Source organism: Lutjanus erythropterus, chromosome 19 (assembly GCF_056507025.1).
Source record: "Lutjanus erythropterus isolate fLutEry1 chromosome 19, fLutEry1.hap2, whole genome shotgun sequence".
In the NCBI taxonomy this organism is placed as follows: Eukaryota; Metazoa; Chordata; class Actinopteri; order Lutjaniformes; family Lutjanidae; genus Lutjanus; species Lutjanus erythropterus.
The window spans coordinates 9,948,328-9,969,996 of NC_139335.1; the positions used below are offsets into that span (position 1 = coordinate 9,948,328).

Consider the following 21,669-nt stretch of genomic DNA (forward strand, 5'->3'; position numbering starts at 1 on the left):
CTGGGTGCAGCAATCTGAAAAGCTATCATATCTCTAATCTCCTCCTATATATTCATAAGGAAAAGGGAATTTACCCAATTCCAAGGTGTGGAGATGATCTGTTAGTGCAGTGTAAATGTTTAGAACGCGGCAATTGAGTTCATTTATAAGGATATGAAAAGTTTTATTGGCAGGGTCAGTGGAGTGGAACTGTTGGATAATAGGCAGTTACCGAGAAGTGTTTGAAGGCTATGAAGCATAGAGATGTAGGGAATAAAATGCCGGGACATACCGTAATCGGAAGCTAAACTGAAATTCTGAAACGGCACGGCTGTTAGATTCCCACTGATAAAAGGTTCAGTGGCAGAGGCCATTGCTATTCAACCATCTATTTATTTTCCTCTGTGCAAGCTCTTCAATTTTGGCCAAAAGTGGGAAGCAGTGAGCCGCATATGCCAATGTGGTGTGAGATGGTGATGTGGATGCAATGGGCTCTATTTTTCCATCAGAGTGTTTCCCAAACCCAATCATCATCGGATATGGCTTTGTTTCGCAAAGAGAACAGGATGTTAATATGGCTATTCTCTCAATAAAGGGAAAATACACAGTAGTCTTTTAAAGATGAGTTCATTCAATTCGCAACACAATTCAGTGCCCATCACTGTGACCCCAATACTTCCTTCTCTTCTTCTGTCATTTCCCTTCTTTTTAGCCCCATCTCCCCATTTATTTCTCCCTCTTGGCCTCACATGGACAAATACACACATATCTTATCCCTCCCTCCTCTATTTCTACCCCCTTCCTCCTTTTCTCCAAGGTCTTGCCTTTGTTACATCTTTGCCAGAATTGCTTTTTTTTTGTTTTTGTAGGGTACATGCATTTAAGGTCAACCAACAGCCACACAGTTTTTTTTTTTTTAAATTCAACTCCTTTGCTGTGGGTATGGTGTAACCTGGATAGATTTCAGCAGGGACGTCTCTGATCACATCCTGTCACTATGGAGATTCCATCCGCAACCCCCCAGAGTGTCATGCTTTGCTCTATAGCAAAGACCATTCCCACCCCGCTGCTGTTTGTTTACGAGCTGCCGTTTAGACATCCATTTAGGCCATTTTAGCTGTAATGTATGTTAGCCCTAAATAGATGGAATCAGGGTCGCAGGATTGGTGTTTGTCTGTTATCCAAATCAAGGCCTAAGATGAGATCCCCTGTTGATTTTGCCAGATGAGTGTGCACAAAAAAAAAACTGAGATGATGATTCTTTTTTATCATAAATGTTAATAAAGTGGCAAAGACATGTTGAGTGATGTCTCAGTGGATGTGCACAGCGCGGCTAACGTTGGCAATTAGTCTAGAGGAGAGTATTCCGCTTTGGAATGCAGAGACGTGAGAGATGCTGGTGTCAGAGCTTCATGATTAGTTTACTGTGATATTCTTTTTGGGGACGGTGGCCCTACATGGATGCATGTTCCCATGAGGAGGAAATGTAAATATACCAGATGTATTGTTAGAGACATAGGTTGACAACACTTCAACCTATAGCAGGTCTTATTGAGTCCCTTAAACCCCCATGAAATATTGATGAAAACCCTTTTTTGGAACCCTTTTTTTTCTTCACAGTCTCACACTTCATATTTCATTCCTTTCTTGCATAACAGTGACAGCAGATGATGGGTCAACAAATATTTATTTTAAAGGAGAAATCTGTGATATATGGCAGGTGAAAACAACTTGATTCAACCATAAGTTATATATTGAGTAGGATTATAATTTACCATCTATTTGGGCTGCAGCACTCGTTTTTGTGTGCGCATTTGCAACATATTGCAACAACTACATGAAAACACAAATTTTACAAAGTAATTTGAGTATTTTTAAGTTCAATGTGTAAGCCTGCACAACATCGTGCAGCATGCCTTTGGTAATTTCACTGAGGTGCAAAACCATTTCTTTATTCATAAATTAAAATTGGAATTTAATAGGCTCTTCTCTCTTTTGGAGGGACTTGATTAAAATATCCATTATGAGATCAGCTCTTTAGTTTCTGTGTTGTGGATTACTTTTATCTTGGCAGACATAAATTATGGAACTCTGCTCTCTGAGGTAATTGCCTAAAATATATTCATTGTCCCATTCTTTTCAGTCCTATCCTCGCAACATTTCTCCCATAGCTTTGATCTCAACCCAGATTTTTTCATTTTCTCATGATTTTAACACACATCGTGACCGAATGTCTACCATTAAACTTTTATTTTTAATTTCTATCATTTTATTTTCCTCGCCGGGGCAGTTGGCTGCTCTGATGTTTGCTCAACATGATTTGCACAGGTTTATGTGAGCCAGTGTAACTTGGAAAGTGGCCTACAGTTTGTTGATGAGAGCGATGGCACCATGACCTGAATTAGAGGGCTGCTGTTGCCAAATAAGGATGCTGCGACAGAGGCAGGGAAAATACCTTTAATCCCTGACAAACAAGCATCTTTGGCTGCGAGTGGTTTTTGTGTTTGGTGGTGAAGCCATGTGAGGGCCAGGGTTAGACGGAGACCTCTGAGTAGCCAGGGGAGCCCAGCTCAACACAGATAAGGGTGATCATGCTGAAAATGACTCATAGGTAAGACCCCTATCTCTGGATACCCAGCTAGAACAAGCTTTATCAAGCCGCGTCCTGATCTGGATCTTAAAGACCAAACTGCATGAATTCCCCCAGCAGAGAGGTTATATAGTGAAGCGATGGATGCTTTGCTGCTTTTGAGATGGAGGGCTTACCTTCAGCCACATGGATGCTAGGATTGCCAGAGGAGGTCATCTTCAACTTACAGATCCAACTCATTTATCTGTTTATTTATTTATTTTCTCAACATTCTCCTAAAAAGGATTTGGCACTAAAATTCACTGGTTTGCCAGGAATTTTGATTTAGCATTTTCACCAATCTGGCACATATGATAAGGTTTCTGCAACATGATAATGCCATGTTTGTTTGGCTAAAAAAATAAAAAGCAATGTTATTTTTTAGCCCTGCTGAGATCTGGCTTTACCCTTCAGTTAAAAAAAAAAAAGATGGCGGGCACTGATTGAGGGCTTTTACTTTCCACTATATCCTTCTACTTTACTTGGAATACATTGTGCGCCAAAGCACCCAGCTCAGGCCATCTGAGTGTGTGGTGCTTAAGTGCACAAACCTCATTTTCAAATTTATTTCAATAGTGGAGAAGAGATAACAGTGTTTCAGTGAATCAAGAGTATTCCCTTTCAAATCACATCATCCAAGTCCCAACACACTTGACTCTGGATTAGAGGAACCAGATTAAAAACCTCAATTTAATTAGAGTGAATGGATAGATCTACCACTTGAAAGAGCAATAAGTAAGGTCCCACTTATAGAGAGATATCTGCTGGCCCACTGAGGTCTATACACCCCAGGTAAAATTGAAGATGTAATCTTTCCAGTGCGAGAATAAACTCCTCTGGCTGCCAGCCGGGGATACACAGAGCCTCATGATGTGCCCCGCTTTCCAATCACAGGCTGCAGCCTTGTAGCCTTAATGTAGATCAATTATAGGGCAGAAGAGTCACTGTCACATATGATTCACAATATCAATTTCATGCTCTTGGAAACTGTTTGGCAAGTGTTCCCTCTTTTTACATCTGCTAACCAATCGGAAGGCAACATGTCAACGTGAAAGTCAATTTAATGGTGTGACAGTTAACCAGTGAGTGCATTGTAGAGGAGATTTTCCCAGCAGTCTCTGTCTGTCATGGCCTGATATTTATTTATTTGCGGCATAGCCCCGCACAAATAAAATGTCACATCTCATTTACACATCCCACCCTTTTGTGATGCAAAGATTCGCTTTAAATGCTAACTGTGGGGACCGCTCGGGCTGATTAAAGACCCCTTGAAGCGTGCTCAAATAATACACTGTGGATGTTTAGAGAGGGACAGCAGAGATGTTGCAGCGCTGAACATCCCCAAATCTTCTGTTCTGAATGAATTTCAATAAGTAAGTAACCAATCACTCATGGCTCATACTGACGTGATGCTGCTGTGACAGAAAGGAAATGCAAAGTTCATTGCTTAAAGGAATAGTTCTTTAAAAAAAAAAGTGTAGCTAAAATCTATAGAATCATATAAAGAATTGTGTTAGATGACCACTTATAAACCAGTATAAGTGTGTGGTGGTGTCTATATGTGTGCAGACCCTGTCCTTTACCTCTATTTCCCTATTTTTTCATTATTTTGCTGTGCTCAGCATGCATTAGCAACCCAAAACATCAGTATACGACGTCCTGGGGATGAGACTAAACAATTATCTTTCTGGTGTGTTTACGAACAGCTCGGACAAACTACTGATTGTACCTTTAACATAAGACCAAAGATGGAAGCCTGTTATTTAGTTTAACTTTTACCAGGACACAGAGGGTAACACCTAGCCTGGCTCCAGAGGTGACAAAATCACCTCCCAGCACTTCTAAAGCTCACTAAATAACATGTTATATCTCAGCTTTTTAATCTGTAGGCAAACCAATGCGTAAAAATAACAATTTGCCATTTTATAGGGGGTTATTTCTTGGCAGGAAACGGGTTGCCAGGCAACCCCACCAAGTTACTGCTCCCAGTAAAGAAAAAGTCCATGACATAACTCCTGTAAAGTGCTGAATTGCCGTTTATGTGCAGGTTAAACAAGCAAGATTTAAAGTCATTGTCAGCTGCTGTTTGTAAATGCACCAGAAAGATTGTTAAGATTGCTAATTGACGAGTCTTATTACGAGGAAGTCAAATTCCAAAAATAAGAAGGTATGGAAAGAGGGCAGGGTCTCCGTGGAGACACCATCACAAACTTCTGGTGGGTTGTGGGTGATAATTGTATGAATCTATGCATTTTTTGGGGAAAAATCCTGCATAGTTTGCTTTTATGTGTGTTAGGCCCCAAACACACAGGGTGCATCTGGCGTGTTGCGAAACACGAGGCACATTGTGCTTCTGTACAGTGTGGTATCAATCTTCTTTTCAAACTCTCTTTGAGAAAGTGATTAAGTGTTTTTTCCCCAAAAAGTCGACTTTAACAGAGGTATGAGTATTATTTGTTTTTGCATGATAATAGCTCTGGATTTTAAGAACAAAAAATGCAGGCAGAAACCACGCTAGTTTTTCTTAAAAACAAACAGTTTGCCTATCAAACATGCCATGTATTATCTCAGGAGGTCCGCTGAGCAACAAGAAGATGTAACAGTATTCCTCAGTGTCCACCGTCCTTACAGATTCACATAGACAACAGAGGCCGCTGATTTCTGTGTGCTCGTGTGAGGCCAAGCGGTGGTGCTCTCAAGAAAAGGACAAGATGCTCTCCTCATCCTTGGAGGCACAGGTTTTGAAAATAAACATGCAGCAGTGCCAAAGCCATTTCACATTCTGAAAAGGCGACAGTCCACTAATCTATGAATAGGGCGCCTAGGAACCCCGGTGACAAATGTTATCTCAGCGTGGCATAGAGGGTTCAAACCCATTCAGCCCCCGACTCACAGGCCACTGCTAAGATTATGTCACCATAATCCCCAAGCAGGCTTTTTGTTGCCTAGATGGGCAGGTGATTCTATGTGTGAGCAAAACAGCACTGCAAGGGCAGCAAGGAGAAATTATTATTTATTCTTGGCATGACAATAGAGGTTTGGACAGTCAGAGTGTTGTCATATTGTATGTACACATTTGAGGTTTGGGGAGATGTAATTCCAAAGGTATAAAAATACTGTAGAAGATGGATTATGTTTTCATATCAGGCCTTACCTTTTACCTTTATCAGTGAGGGTGTATCTGGGAAGAGGAAACAAACGTTTTTTGGAGTTGATTGATAAAGTGTGTGTCTCCTTTTTCCTATCGGTGAGCAAACATTTTCGTAGCACAGTGTGGTGCATGTTTGGAGGTAATATAGTAAACAAGCAAATGGAGACACAAGGGAGCGGGAAGAGGTCAGCGTAAACGGCACATTCTGCTTTTCTGATCCCAAAGGGGACACAACTTTCTGTGAGGAGGCTGTTTTAATTGATTGCTAGGACTATTGATAACCTAAAAGCAGCTGGTTTTATAATAGCTTGTTTTCTCACCCTCAGGAGACATAAAGGAAATTCCCCCGTTGACTCGCACCCAGGCTCGGGGAGTAATGGATTACATGTAACAGGATTACGCAATTAGGATGCAACAAAATGTAACTGTATTTCATCACAGTCACAGATAAAAAATATAATCAAATTACAGATACAATTATTAGAAATGTGGATTATAATTTTACAATTTACAAGCAAGACCAACCACTAATTTTAGCCGCACAGATCAACTGCTAACGTTAGCTACACAGACCAACCGCTAGTGTTAACTGAACAGAACATCAACCGAGGTTACTGACTACATTTTTAACAGGTGATTAGTAAATGCATTGGAATACCTTTTTTTTAAAGTAACCCTCCCAGCCCCGCTTACTACTTAAGTGGGATATACCAAACAACAGTTCAGCTACTGGTGATTTCATCAGCCTTATATGATCGCATTGGGTTTGTATTGCCTTTAATTTAAATGATGATGCAGCCTTGGATGAGGTCACTCACAGGGTTATGATTCAGTGCAAAGTAATTGAAGTTCCCTCATTTGGAGGAGGTTTGGGGAATTAATCGCTGGACGCTCAAGGACACAGAACCAAGATGTCCAGAAATAAGACAGGATTAATTGAAAATCTTAATTACTTTCTAAGGGCATAAACATCTCAATATCAATTAAAATGTGTTTCCACTGCACTTAGAGGATATGAGGTGCAGCAGTTAATTAGATGTAGAGACTGACGGGTGAGCTCACCGGTTTTCAATATAAGCCCTTCAATTGAACTGCTATGATTTAAGGGCATAAATAATGCATGCGAGGCTTTACTTTTTGAGCATTTTTACCTGTTATGTGAAAATGTTCAGAGTCACTAATTCAAAGTTGAACAAAGTTGAAGGTTAGATAGATAATATAAAGCAAGGCGTATTCGGGTTATAATTCAAGTTTCTTAAATTATAGAGTGCATATTAAGCAGAGTTATATGACTGGGGCCAACAGGGAAATAATATCCTCCAGCCGCTTCGCTAGTGCTGTGCGGTTGACTGAGCAGATAAAAGCTTGGGTAAAAATGGCTAGTGGATGAGGAAATGTTTTGGAGGTGTAACAGTGATTGTTATTCAAGGGACACCCTTCCACCACAGCCGGCAGTGTGGCCTTGAGGCCTGTCTGTCATCTCACTGAATTTCACACTTCCTATTTTTTCCTCGTATTTATTCATTTATCTATCATTTTTCTTAATTCCAGTTTATCTTTTGGGAATTGTTCAAGGCCCTTTGTTTCACTGTATGTTATCCCAACCCCCCTCCTCTTCCTCCTCTCCCATCTCCAGTAGCCACTGCTTTTCTGCTTCAGCTGAGAAAAGGGACCAGTCATGAGCCATTTAACCATGGGAAAGCAGGAGGGCCCCTCTAAACTGGTATTTCTGAACCAATCTAGGTAGTGTATTCGAATTGCAGAGTAACAAATGGACAGTGGAAGGGGTTTGTAATGGTGATTAGAGTCTGAAATTGGTTCAGATTTACAGTGTCAGTCAGAGATGGAGAGAGAGGAATAAGCAGTCTAAGCGGTCTAATGGATCCATCAGCTTGCTTCGGCTGCTCAGTGGGCCGAGTGGGGTCACCAGCCATCCGCAGGCACCACAAAAGCACTTCAATTTTGTTAGGAAATGTATCAATTTAACTGACTCGAGCGGCACACTGAAAACCTAATGAATCTGGACTCAATTTTCCAGCACACTGCCTCTATGAACCGGAGGAAACAATGTTGGTGGTGAAGGGGTGAAGTCAGGCCATCGTGATTGGCTGGCTCTGACTTCCCAGCCCTCGGCACGACCAGTCAGGAAAACAGGGGCAGGCCTCCGTTTATCTAGCGATAGTGGCAGCGCCGACTGCTGTCACTCATCTAACAATCACGTCATTAAAGGTAAATTGGCTTCTATTTCAGCGGGATGATAATGCTAATTGAGTGGCAAAACATAATACCAGGAACTGTTGTGTGCCGTTAAGGGGAGGAGGGGGACAGATTAAATGGCCATACAATAGTGGGCGTCAGGCATGGCAGATGTTGCTTTGTGCTGAGGACTGCATTGACATATCTCTTGCTTGTCAGGCCCGGGCTTTAGAAGAGACTTACAGGACAGGGGACCAGATGGTCTCATACAGAGGCTGAATAAAGCAGTTAAACAGCGGCACAGTTTAAAGACAACTCAGCGACAAGAAATGTGCTACTTGGTAAATAAAAAAAGAGCGGCACTGCTTTATCGATCTAACTACCATGAGCCAGACCTGACGTCCGTCTAATGAAGGCACCGTGGTCCGTGGTTAGGTGTTTCTTTAGCAGCCAGGTCCTGATCGCCACTCACCCTCTCTTTAGTGGAGCTGTCAGACAGCTTTTTCCTGTTGGCTGCAGCACGACAAATTCAGGGGCCGGCTCATAGCTGAGGTCAAGGAATATTGTTAAATGGCTTGTATTCTCTTCACAGGAGTTCAGTCCTTTGAAAGATAGAATCTAATGTTGCATAAGTAGATTAACTAATTCAGCTGACACCCATTTGGAGGATTACATTGACACTTTTTTAACGATATGGCACACCTTGGATATGCGTCAAGTGCATCTGTAGTTTTTTAATGTGCGTACATCTATACTTACAGAGCAGAATATAATGCTCGCTGTCAGGCTGTTATGGAGTTGAGAGGCTGCCCCTCCACTTGACCTCACCATTATGGTGAGCACTGATCTCATTTGACAAGGCCGGCTGGAGCAGCCCTCAATGTCTGACAAGTCTTTGGAGAAAATCCTCCTCAATGCAGTATTAATATTAAATGGAATGAGAGTGAAGGTCCAGTTGTAATCAGTGAGCATCAGATCCCAGACTGAAGAGCGGTAGACTGTGGCCCCTTATATTTTCATGCTGAAGGAAGGAAGGAAAATAAATATATTAGAGCTTGTTAAAATCAGCTCAGGTGTATCAAGGAGCTTCCAGACTCATACTTAAAGCAAAAATTAGTTGCTAAAAAAGGACTCTGCTCAGATTTCAGTGCCCCTAAGAGGATTTTGTTTGTGGCTCCAAAACACTCCTTCTTAACTGAATGAACACACACTTTATTGCTACTTTACCTTCTATAGTTTTTTGCAACATTTAAAGTAATGTTTTGATTTTGAATTAAACTGAACATAGCCACAATGATTTTAACCTGGGAAGCTGGTGAGAAAGTAATAATTTTATTATTTATTTTAGCTTTTTTATTACAACAAGCTTTTTTTTTTTTTTTTTACTATTTGCTTACTAGCTAACTTGTGTTACCATAGCTACACATAGAGTTATTAAATCGAGCAACTTAACTCTGTATAAAGTGTGAGGAGCAGGCCTGGGATTTCATCATTTTAGAGGCCGCTTATCCTTTTGTGTAGAAAAGGCCAAATGCCAGGCAGGGCTGTCACCAGCATTTTAGAAATACAGGGGTTTGGGGGGGGGGCTTGCCCATTTGAGAAACTTTTGAAGACTGTGGCATAAACCTATTCATTAGGAAATAGTGTCAGTACCAACACATAGATGAATTCAACACAAGATAAGTCTTAACTATGAAATGACTCTTTTTGTTCAGTGTCTCACTGGGTTGGAATTACTTTCACTGTCAACCGATTTGAGCACGAGGAGTGCAACTGCAGCATTTTTCAGGTTTTGCCCCAAATGATCTAACAAGCGCTGTAACATTTATTATTCAAGTTAATCCAAACAGCAAGCCATCATCTAAATATTAGGTGAGGACCCCTGAACCCATCCACAACACAAAAATAAATTATGAAAAATAAAATACATTTAAGAACATTAGAATTTATTTAAATAAAAAAGACCCCCCAGTAGCTGCAGTCCACAAAAATAATGAATTTTATTTAAGGGTTATGATTTTGTTCTTATGTATTATATTTTTATGAGACAAGTGAATATAACGCGGGTCTAGTTTCTGCCTCTGTGGCCGCAGAATGACCAACACAGAAAGTCACACTGATTGTGTGGTCTGCCGTAACAGTTGTGGCCCTAAACAAACCACATAGAGTGTTTATGCCAGCGGCTGGCCCTGCAGCTAAATGTGATTCCAGACCATACTGAGTAAGATCCATAAGTTTTGACACATGTAGAAACGCCTGCTTAAGCCAGGCTGATTTATCTTCAAATCTTCTATGACAGTATATTATTCAGTCAATGGTTCCCTTGTTGTATTTGCCTGACTATTATTTATAAGACTGTTACTGCCCAAATCGCACTGAGATTGCTGCTAAAAAATAAATAAATAAATAAAACACAGTTTGGACTATGCAATCTGTTTTGATAAAAGGGACAGGAATAGATTACTCATGATCTTACCAAACCTGAGTGTGATGTGGGATTTCAGGATATTCCGCTGTCCTTTCTGTTTTTCCTCAATGAGAGCCGAACGGCAGCTTTGTTTATTTCAGCAGGAACAAACATAAACAAGCAGATAGATTTGTGTTGAAGCCCCACGGAAAAGAGAAGTTAGAGATGCTATTTTACAGGTTCGCAGTGACTATTTTATTTTTTCTCTCCTGTCCATCCCCTAGGTGTTTGACTGTGAGACATTTAATCGAGGGACTAGCAGTTTCATATCAGTAACAAAAATCAAATAATGCAAGATGATTTACTCCCCCTAGCAACTAGGGAGCGTACTCTTAGCAACCAGCCAAGCCCCGGGCTTCGGTGTAATCAGCTTGAAAATATTTCAATTATTGTGTTGATTTTAGTGGATTTGAGAGGCGGCTGGTGTGCGCCTTAGTACATTCAGCCCATGACCTGCAGAGGAAGGCATTGATTTAAACAGGTGTCAGAAAGGAAACGTAGAGGCAATTTAAATGGGAATAGGATAGCAAAGTCATTGAGCATTGTTCAGTGCATGTGTGACATCCACCCGATGCTGCCAAATCAATGCAGCTCAGCTGAACTAAAAAAATCTACCTGGAGGAATCATCTATCTGCCATGAACCACTGGAGCAAAAGGATTGCTTTTCTTTTCCTGCGTAGCCTTGTCTCTTCTATTGTTTGTACAAAATAAAATGAGACTCTTTAGCACATTAAACTGATGCGTTTTACTGACTTGATTCTGTCACTGAAACAGCTCCAGTGGACATTAAATAGAGTGATATCCCTGGTATTGTCATTCAGCGCAATTTGTGACATGAAGGGTTATAATGTGAAAATAATACCAATGGCGAAACATGAACAAATTTTGCAAACTGTCCTCTGGGACCAGGGCCATAACGAGGATTTTAGACACATGAGGTCAGGAGTCCTATATTTGAGAAAATTTAGAAGACTACAGTATAAATCTAAGAGCAACAGTAGCCACATACAGGGCCGACACATAAATGGGACCAGAATCCAAGATAATTCCCGAATATGGCTAATTTTGAAATCACTCTTTTTCATTTCAGTTTCTAATTGCATTGAAATCAACAAATTGAATGAGCAGAGGAGCACAACTGCAATATCTTCCAGGTTTTTCCCTAAATTACCTGACAAGTATATTCTAACACTCATTACAAAAGTTCATCCAAACATAAGCTATAATCTAAAAATAAAGTTAGTCTCTTACAATTAATTGTACTCTTTATGACTGTATGTGTTGGCCTGTACTTTTAATGGAATGAGTTATGCACAAAGAGTTGTTGAGTTTTGCTGGTGAGGTGATTTTGGTGATAATTTTTCTGTGTTTTTACGTGAGTGCAGTGCTTATGATGGAGTATTATTATGGAGTGGTATTCCTACTTTTACCTAAGTCAAAAACTTCTTTTAATCACTACAGCTACATTAGTAATGTATCCTCTATCTGCTGCAGAGGTGATCTTTCTATTCTCTTTCTATTCTTTCAATTCTCGGATAAATCAAAGAGAAATAATTTGTTAAAAAGTTATTTTTCTCTTATCGCAAAGTGGAGAGTTGCTTGGTCTGTATTTATTTCAAGTGTCAAAGTTAAACACCATAAAGTGCTATTGTGTCAAGAACTTTACTGCTTTTTATTCTCTGTAGCTGCCGTGATATTTTCATCTTTGAGGGGGTTTTATTTAAATAACAGAAACTGTTCTGGTCTCTTATAGTGACACCATACCATACAGCAATTAAATGTGTTGCACTTGTTTTGTGCTGCCACTGAATTACTTGGATTTACTGCTTGAATCAGCCTCATGTTGATAACAAAGCACCCACTGTTATAATGTGGGCATAATGTGTAGGTGTAATGTGTTATGTGAGCGTGTGTTTTTAGTGCTGAAATATTATTTCTACTCATTTGGAAACAAAAAATTACTACCGTAGCTCAAAGTTCAACATTTATTGAAAATGCTGAAAATGTAGAGACATGTCTTTGAATCGATAATCTTTCAATCTGTAACACACAACCCTATTTTTTTTTACCTGCTTTATAGTGGCAACTCTCAAACTGAAGGGCAATGCAAGGATGATTCTTCCATCTTTGTTTATCTATTTCATTAAATGCATAATATGTAAGTTTTGCCACTAGAGGTCTCTGGTCTCTGTAACATTAAAACAATAACAAAAGACATACAGTGATTTGATGATATCATGAAGTAGCATGGGATCATGGGAGTTGTTGTCTTCACCACTAACAATGAAAAGCTATATGACATGACCAGGTAAATTTTATTTGTGTTACGTTTAGTCACATTCGCCAGCTTCCTTCCTCACTCTCTGTAAAGTTATAGCAACTAGCAGCTAGGAGCTACATTGAATATTTTACGGATTTCTCTGGTTTTTACAATTGCTGGAAACATTTGGGATATTATAAATGCACAGCTCAGAAATATATGACACGGGTCTAGAATTTTTAGACATTTTAATGCAAAAATGTTACATATTATAGCTTTAAAATATTGACCCAAAATTTACAAAATTTGCAAGTATGTCATACAAATTTTCCATTAATTTGGACATATCTTTTTCTGCCTTAATAAATGATTGATTCCTTAAGCCTTTTCTTCAACACTAGCCAAAATTTTGCAAGTTTTCAGCTGGTTGATCAGTTTTGCCTGGAGGAAAGAAGAAAAACATGCTGCAAAACAAGTATGACTGCACTGCAAGCAAACCTGCAGTATGACCTCCCTAAAAATGTATTTTCAGAAGCTCCACTTTAGGAGAGAGATAAAAGGACAAATACTAGTTGGACCATGGGCCAACAGACTAGTGAAGTGAGTATGTGTGAATTCCATGAGGTGTAAACATCAGGCACCAGTGAATTCTGGGTTATTTTAACCACTAACCGAAAACCTTTTCTAGAGCAGCAAGGGCTGAAAGGTTTTTTAAGAGGAAATGGACCGAGCACTGGGTGAAAGGTGAAAGTGAGAGGACGAATAAAGGGATGCTGCTGACCTGATGGGTCTGTTGAAGGATCTGCTGGATTCATGTTGACTGATAGCTGTTTGAGTTTTCCAAAATCGGAGTACCTCACAATTTTAAGTAGTAAGATTTCTGCAGTGTGTCTCCTCACAGAAATACATTTGAAGCAAATTTTAGTCTGATTGCGTCATAGGAAAACCTATTCATTTGGGTCAACTAGATGATACGGTATGATGCGATATTATGACCAAACCAGAAGAGTGAAATGCACATCCCAGCCAGGCAACAGATGGTGAAGCACCTACTGCAATGCCATCACAACTGCAGGATGCAAAGTTCTGTCAGCATGAACAGATCCCCGAGCTAAAACAAGATTTTGAACTGAAACAGTTGATTGCTTGTGGCCCTTAGTGACTGGTTAAGAAGAGTGAGAAGTCAGCTGTCAACGGTTGTGTAAAACAGAGCAGTCAAAAAAAATGAAGGAATGAATAATCAAATGTATTGCGTGTATTTTTGGCAAAATGGAAATTCTCACTACATATGCATGATTCCAGTAAATAATTTACAGTAAGAAACACTGTATCTCCACTTTATTTTTACAAAGGAGTGCAGAGGACTGATAGAGAGCTGAACATTATATCACAGTGAAGTTGACCATTAACTTTTTGCATATAAAATATCTCATCATTAAATATCATTTAATCCTATTAGATATTTGTGTATGGCCATTGTATTTAGTGAGGTTGTAATGACCTTGACCTTTGAGTCCTAAAATTGAATCAGGTCATCCTTGAGTCCAATTGAACATTTGTACCATGTTTGAGGAAATCTCCTGAGATATCGCCTTCACGAGAACAAGGCGGACATGAGGTCACAGTGACCTTGACTTTTGACCTTTTTGAAGAAATTCCCTCAAGGTGTTCTTGAGATATCGTTTTCACAAGAATGGGATGACCTGAAAACAGAATGCCTCTGGCCACAACTGTGATCCCCCACAGATGGGGACAACAATTGAGGCGGTGTCACTGTTCTTGCACGAGCTACAGACATGCAGGACCACGTCGTGTTGAAGCTTGATCAGATTGAACTCCTCTGTGAAGCACACATTTGTGGTCTGATTTCACCATAGTAAAATCTGATATATTTCGATCAGCAAAATGATACAATAAAATGTGATTTGGCAAAATGTCATGGTAAGATGAGAGACTTTTTCTGTGAAAGTAACAGTTTTATGCCAAAAAGTTATTAAATTATATAGTGAAGTGTGGGTGCTTATACTGGATTGGTTACCCATTAAAATATACATGGTAACAACACCCCTCCATCACTTGACTGAGAGCTCCTTCAACCCCTCGGCAGGGAGGCGCTGCTCCAGGCAGCTATTTTTTACTGGTGATGAAAGTCTCTTAATTTGGGCCACAGGTAGTGGGTCTCATGAAAATACATTCTTAATAGGACCCCGAAGTGGAGGGTACAGTTGAGGTGATACAGGGTGACGGGGGTCCAGCCTGACAGCCTGTCAGAAGAGGCAGAATTTCTAGTAGCACCCCTGCTTGCAAAACTTTGTAACCTTCTTTGCCTTCACCCACATGAAAAAAAAATCATTAACAGCCACAGCCTGATTGAGGGAGAAAAAACCCCCACTACAGTCAGGGGTAATATTCTTTGGTAACTGGCACCACAGGGGGCAGATATGTGCTTGTTTGATCGTTTAACACAGTGTGTCCAAAAATGAGTATTGCAGTCCAAATAATGAGTTTGAGCCATAGACAGTTTATTAAATTGGTTGAAATTTATGTTTAATATACAGTCTATGGTTGAAGTGAGTCCCCCCCCCCCCCCCCCCCCCGCAACTGGAGGAGGCTAAGGCAGGCTGCAGGATCACCGCAGGAGCACAAGACGAGTTCGACATTGTATTTTGACAACAGCAAGTGATGACAAGTTCAACACTCTAAGTTGATGAGCTGTTTATAACTGTCAGTTGTCTGTCAGTGTAAAACTAAGCCCATTATCCTGAAAACAAAAGACCACTTTGAGTTCAGTCACTGCCTCCCAGACCCCGTTAACATATTGCTCAAATTAACTAAACAACTACTGCTTCTAAAAGGTTATTAATGATTTCTTACGACTTATAAAGAGGCACATCATTTGGCAAACAGTCTGCATTAATTTGAACTCTAATTAACGTGAAACAGGCAAACAAAAACATTTCAGCCCTGAATGTAATTTCAGAGGATTTCAGCTTTGTATATTTCCGTAATTTCTGATGACATATATGTGGTCATTTTATGATTCATTACAGTAAATGTTCTGACAGATTTCTCCTGTAAAACAATGCATAATGTAAAATTCAAAACTGAAAGCACTGGAAATCTGTGTGAAAAATGCAGCTTCAGCTCTTTGATACTCTTCTCATGAAGAGGAGTTTTTATTTGCTGGTCTGAAAACAGCGACTGAACAGCAGAAGTGGGAAGACAGGGCTGCTTTGCTGCATCGGTTACCTGCTAAGGGTATGTTCTTGTACTGAGACAATGACTTAATAGGTACCACATGGAGACATATCAGCACAATGTATGTTTTTCTTCACTTGTAAGCTTCAACTGTTTCTATAGATATATATCCTGGGGTCTTTATCAAGAACAGAAAAAAACATCAAAAAATGTCAAGCTAGAGAGGTGCTAATGTGTGTGATCACATTAATCGTCTGACAGGATCTCACGTTCAGCGGTTAGTCCATTATGATTCACACTGATGTGAGGTCTAGGTGTCAGGTGTCATAATTTAATTGTGTTGTTTTCTATTTCTCAGGGATACTTTAGGGAGCGGAAAGCAGAGTAATGTAGCAGAGTCCACCTCTGCTCTCTCTCATTCCCTCTCTCCTTCTTTCTCTCTCGCTCTTCTTAATTGGAGACACTGGGGGTTCACATCACTTTTCACTTTAATCTTGACCTTAGAAGATAAACCACTGATAAAGATGAGAATCATTATCTGCCCAGAGAATTCAAGGAATAATTTCCTCAGCTCATGTTCTATTCATTAATGGGAAAGCACTTTTGTAGTGGAGGATATCTTGAATTTGCAGACATGCTATAAGATCTATGACAGAACAGGCTTTTGTCAGTGTGTTGTCTGCTCAATTATTTCAAAAAAAGGCTGCTTTTAACGATACTTAGAAATTACATTTGCCAAGTGATTCAGCTTCTAAACAGTTGTTTAGAAAAGACTCAGCAGGTACCTCAACTATAAAACAACACTGAAAATCTGAAAAATAGCTTGGAACATGACAAGACTCCTTTTAGAGCTTAATCTGATGAATTTGTCAAATTAGAATGGATTTTCTCTGAGAAATACTCCCATCATTTCAGTAAGGTTGAGGTTACCAAAAAACAATGACACCACTTCACATTCTGTCCATAAATTCTGTTAGTATAATCTGACTCAGCAGATATATACCTGCCAGTAGACGACTTGTTTCAGTCTGCACTGCAGCATCTGCTCTCTGCATTTCCAAAGTCACTGGGAATCAACGACAACCTCTGGACTGCAACCTACATTCTGAAAATGGCAAATTAGCACCTGGGAGGCTAGTTGTACAAATGAAAACAAGCTAGCAGCTGTCACCTTTTCTTTTGCAGTGATGTAGTCATTTTAATGTCCCACCAAAACGAGTCTCCCCCAACACTATTTTGCAGGCACACCACCGCTGCTTGCATAGGTCTGGCTATACAAGACTGATCTTTAACAGTCCCAAGTTACTGTTCCACATCTGTCAAGCTTTTCATTGTTCTATCCATAAGAGTAACTTGACATGATACCGAAATGCAAACAGCGATGCAGGAGAGAAACTAAACTTCAAACCACAGAGATTCAGTTAGAAGCTACAAAAGAGCCTCAGCTGGGTGAAGCTAAAGAAGTCACAGGAAAAACACATTGTTCGCTCTGTATAAAGTCACAGTAAAGTCAGCTCAGTGTGCAGCGGTTTATTTTGCTACCTTACCTAAGATGTTCCTGTGACCCACTAGCACCTGATCGCTTACACTGGCTGTGCCAATCCGTCCTCTTCCATACTCGTCAAATAGCAACGTTTTGTCACGCCCCCTCAGCAGCCGCACAAGGTACCCCTTAGGGCTGTGTGAGCTGCTCTTGGCTGTCAGTTCACTCCAATATTAATCCATTTGTGGCACTGACACTGTCTCATGCTGATGCACAAGGTAAAAATGATTAACATAGTGGCACTGTTGCAGTTTGTTAGATTTAGGAAAAAAAAATACTTGTGTAGGTGTAGCGTAAGTCTGTGTTTTGGTTTATAATAAGTGCGTAATATTATGCTACATTATGCTACATTTTGTTATGTTACGTTATGTTTCATCACCTACGTGACTAATGAGACAAGAGTCATGTCATGTACCTTAACTTATTATAACATTTGGGCTTCAGTCCTGTGTTCTTGTCATGGAGCCATCCTTTATACTACATGGGTGCCACCATGGGTCTACATTGAATTTATTTGTAAGCCCAGTGTGTCTCTTTCAGCCGCTAGCAGGTACTGTGTGTGTCTGTATGAGTTGCCAAGGGGCGGTGACAGTACATCGGTATTAGACGAGTTGGGAATGAGACCGGGCTGGCTGTGCAGGAGTTCTGTTTACTGTTACACTGTGTAATCCATTTATTACACTTTTGCTTTAATATAGTTGGTTTTGTGGAGGGTAAAAAAAGAAACCACCACCCAAACTCTATCGCTCTTAGTAAAGTCCATGTACCCATTTCGAATGTGGAGAAACTGGTTGCTAAGCTATGATTTGACAATTGCTTGAAAGAGGAATAGCACAACAAGAGTTAGTTTTCATAGTCATGAAACTTTATGAAAATCACAGAACTGTATAACGTATTTTACAAGCAGTGACCATATTCCTGTTTAATTTTACAGATCATTCCTATATAGCATCTTCAAACCCTTGCCCTCGACATGGGCCTTGCATCATATCTGCCTGTTTGAAGGAAAAACTTGTGTTGTGCTGGAGAGGCCACTGACTGCCTTCCATCAAGGACAAAGTCACCTTCCTCTGGAGGAGAAGCAAGTCCTCTGAGACACAGTGTGGCTTGTGAGTCTACTGCTAGAACTAGGTCAGCTCACCTCTTTGCTGGAAGTTATACTATTATTTCCTTAATGTCGTCTACCTCCCAATGTGTGACTTTCCCTGTGATTGACTTGTTTGGTGTATTCTCCAGTCGCAGCTGATGATGGAATCGCCAACACACATTTGTGGCGCGGTCAGACAAGTGATTCAACAGCTACAGGTACAGTTATAACAGACAGACTGATTAAGACACACTGTTGCTTTTGCATACAACTGTTTAAGCATCTGTGCACTGCTGTTAGTGGTAGTTAGTACTGTTTTAAGATCATTGTCCCTCCACTGAAGAATGACAGTCTGGTGGCTGGGATTCAATATGGGGTCTCTTTAAGGAACATTTACCCACTAATGACAGAATGACAGAGTAGACAGTTCCTGTTGAAAATTACTGGCAATAAGCATTGTGCTGTATAACAATAAATGTCTATATCTAATTTGCTAAAATTTTAGCAAAAGAGGACTAAACTGTTAGTCATAATAAGTCTAAATCAACCACTTTTTAATTAATTTGTTAGTCACAGAAAGAAATAAAAACACATCAAACTCCATTTGGGAGCTGCATGTTGCCATTAGGCCTAGGGGACTGCTGCAACACAGACTGTTTCTGTTGTAACTGGTGCACTGCTGCTAACTGTGCTGTAGCTGCCATTGGCTAGTTAGCTCGGCTAGCGAGCGTTAGACTGGGACAGAGCCTCTGAGGCTGACAAACCAATTTGAGGACTGGGAAAACAGTACTGCTACTACGGTGATGTACAGGACTCAGACTCCGACAACAAGAAAGACTGGAGGCATGAAGCAGTTGGGGATTGAATTTGTAACTTAGTGAGTGCAGTTGTAAGTATGCGTCATCCATCAGGTTGATAAGTCTGTGATTATTTGTTTTCATGCTTCTTCCACTATGTAATCTGGGTTGAGCCAGTATAATTTGCAATAGGTTTGTAACACTTTGTGGCACTACACCAAGCACAACCAACTATGGGTCATCAGCTAGCTATGATAAGAAGCTAGCTCTTTACTCTCAGTACTGAGATTATAGCAGAGGCAAAAAGACAGAAGAGGTCATTGACAGGGGAAGCTAAGAAGAGAAAAAGAGGGACTGTCTGACCAAGAGGCTGAACAAGATTAAAGTTCAGCCTGGCTTTTAGTCTTGCGGCACTTCACGAAATGAAAGGCAGTACAACAGATGCCAAGCTGGCCTTCTTACTGTTGAACTATTAGCTGGCTTCCTAAGTCTTGTGTTTTTGTGCTTGCTTGATGTTTGGCTCTGTTGGCAAAGTTGTACTTCGGCTTGTTAACTAGCAGCACCTGTTCAGCTGTCTATGGGGTGGAGGGGTGGGGTATTTATAACAGTGGTGTAAAAGTGAATTTCACTTTAAAACTGTAGGGGTGCCAAGGCACAAAACGATACCAATTTTTACATGGCTTTATAACATAGTTTAATGAGTGTCCTTAGTAGCATTTTCTGTTTTTTATATTTCTAATAACAATCAAAGCCTGTAAACAGTAAGCCTATAGAGAAGACGCTGTATAGATCACACTGTATGGCTTTAAAGAAAGGGACAAGGTGAATGTATGCATTTCTCTAAACTGCCTGCATCCCGCTTAAGAACCTGCAGGTGGTGCTTTAATTATTTCGTCCCTTTCTTAATCACTTATTTTGAAAGCCCTGTCTCCTCATCGATAGCAGAGAAATGAATGTTATGTCTTAAAATGCTCCTTCCTCAGGTCCTCCTCAAACTGTCAATAACGAGTTGGGAAGGAGGGATCCTCGGCCATCCTCAGCACCGCTGATGGATATGCTCACACCTCCAAGAGGTAAACAGCATTGATTCTGTCCCACTATCACCTCTAATTTGCTTCCAGCCTCTGCACAATAAGCTCCTTTATGACTAATCACACCCATTTACAGGACTGATACAAGGCATTTTTTATTTTCAGAAGTGTGCTTGAAGCTCTCAGACACACTGTGTCAGTATTGAAATGTTTCTGGGCTGTCACATCTCGCCACTTCCTTAGCCCTAATGTGATCGATTGAGCCAGCTACAGAGCCATAACATGCTCCTCTACAGAGCACTTTTATAGTAACATTTCAGGCCCAGTTGAACCTTACTTCCCCTGGGCCATTAAATGAAAAACTGGACCTCAAGTGGATCTCTGAGTCTGGTCCATCCCTGAGCTTACAGGCACGTTAATGACAGAAATTGTACATGTCAGTACTACCAGAGAGCCCAAGGATTAAATAATGTGCATGTAATAGTGAGATCTGAGGTCTTGGCCTTGATGTGCTAAGAACATTTGCAATACCACTTTAATGACGAAAGGAAAGAGCCGGGTCTGAGACTCTTGCCTTGGAGGACATGTCAGACCTTTCATGGGAACCATTTTTAATTGCAACCAAAAATGTCTATTAGTGAAGTCTCCCTTAGGCACATATTCTATCCATTATAGAGGTCATATTGTTAGGTTGAAGTACATCATTCCAAGGATTTTATCAGTATATTATTATTATTATTATCATTATTATTATTATTATTATTATTATTATTATTATTATTATTATTATTATTGTTGTTGTTGTTGTTAAGTTGTGAAATTCATTACTTACTTAAACCTATGTTATGGCAAAGGTTAAAGAATTTTCCAATCCAAATATTTCTGTACGATTGTGCAAATCATTTATGCAATGGTCAACCACATTGACAAATTCAGTAAGAATTATTGCCGCTTATTTCTTATTTAAATTCAGGATTTCTACAGAGTTTAAGCAGCCGTTACATTTAACCGTTTAGTGTTACATATGTCATGTAATGGATCTGATGATCCTCTTGAGGATACGGTGTCAGCCTCATGTTTTGCCTTGCCGACGTGTGAAAAGCACATGCATGTGTGAATGTGCCGTACCGGCAGGGGATGAATAAAACACATGATTTGCACACAGGGCACCAGGGTTCCAATGGTCAATGCTGACTGTTTACCAAGCCGTTTTAAACCTAACCAAATGGTGTCCGATTAGACTTTCATAATGAAGCAAACATTTCAGGTGATTTTTGCAGTTTGGTCAGGTTTAGGGCCTAAAAACTACTTGATTAAGTTTAAGAAAAAA

General features: G+C 40.1%; 1 long non-coding RNA gene across 1 annotated transcript in view; it reads left to right on the forward strand.

Moving 5' to 3' along the window:
* The window catches only part of LOC146309285 (uncharacterized), an 89,814-nt gene that overhangs the window by 53,457 nt on the left and 14,688 nt on the right, over positions 1-21,669 (forward strand). The window contains exons 3-5 of the long non-coding RNA XR_014772485.1: positions 18,359-18,555; positions 18,661-18,729; positions 20,292-20,381. This is a non-coding gene — a long non-coding RNA (uncharacterized LOC146309285). The remainder of the gene's footprint in view (positions 1-18,358; positions 18,556-18,660; positions 18,730-20,291; positions 20,382-21,669) is intronic.